Source organism: Bactrocera neohumeralis, chromosome 5 (assembly GCF_024586455.1).
Source record: "Bactrocera neohumeralis isolate Rockhampton chromosome 5, APGP_CSIRO_Bneo_wtdbg2-racon-allhic-juicebox.fasta_v2, whole genome shotgun sequence".
In the NCBI taxonomy this organism is placed as follows: Eukaryota; Metazoa; Arthropoda; class Insecta; order Diptera; family Tephritidae; genus Bactrocera; species Bactrocera neohumeralis.
This window is the reverse complement of record NC_065922.1, coordinates 20,611,992-20,612,871: the sequence shown is the minus strand read 5'-3', so window position 1 is coordinate 20,612,871 and position 880 is coordinate 20,611,992.

Here is an 880-nt window from a genome sequence, read left to right as displayed (position 1 = left end):
ATAATAAAATTTTTCTTCAAAAAGCTAAATTCTTGACCACAAAAATTAAATTATAGTATAAGCGTTTATGTCTCAGAAACCAATATGGCTAAAATAACCTTTTAGTAATATCCTTCCATTTAACAGTCGATAGAAGTGAGGCAAGAGAACTTTTGAAAGTTAAGGAATCCCAAGAATCATACAGGGTTTGTCCGAAAAAGTAATAGGACTGAGTCGATTTAAAAAAATTTATTGAACCATTCGTTACAATTCTTTAAGCACTCTCAGAATAGGCTCTTTCTGCGTCGATGCATCCCTGCCAGCGTTATTCCAACTATTGAAGAAGCGTCTCAAAATGCTTGCCTTTCATCGGCCTTCTCACGCAAGGAAACAAAAAAGTCCGGAGGGGGCACATCTGGGATGCCGGTCTTGGTTAGGTAGCCGTTCACAAGAAAGTTGGTGTGAGCCAGGGCGTTGTCGTGGTACAACTTCAATCGACTGCGATGTCTTATCGGACCCGATTAACCCTTCGTTTGAGTCTCTTGAGGACTTATATGTAAAAATTAGCGTTGACGGTTTGCCCAGGAGAACAAATTCATAGTGGACGATACCATTGATGTCAAAAAGACAATGAGCATCATTTTCACTTTTCATTTGCTCAATCTTCCGGCCTTCATCGGCGACCTTTTTCCCGGCCATCCAAAAGGCCTGGTGCCTTGCTAAAAAAGCAACACCTGGGTAAGCCTGCTTGATCATATCAAGCGTCTGTGTCGTAGATTTACCGAGTTTCCCGCAGAATTTTTGTCGCGTACTTCTGCTCTAATGAACGCCGCATTTTCGGCTTGCATCATTTAAAGAAACATGTCGCGCGAAAATGTTCCAGTTCGAACCCTTCACGCTC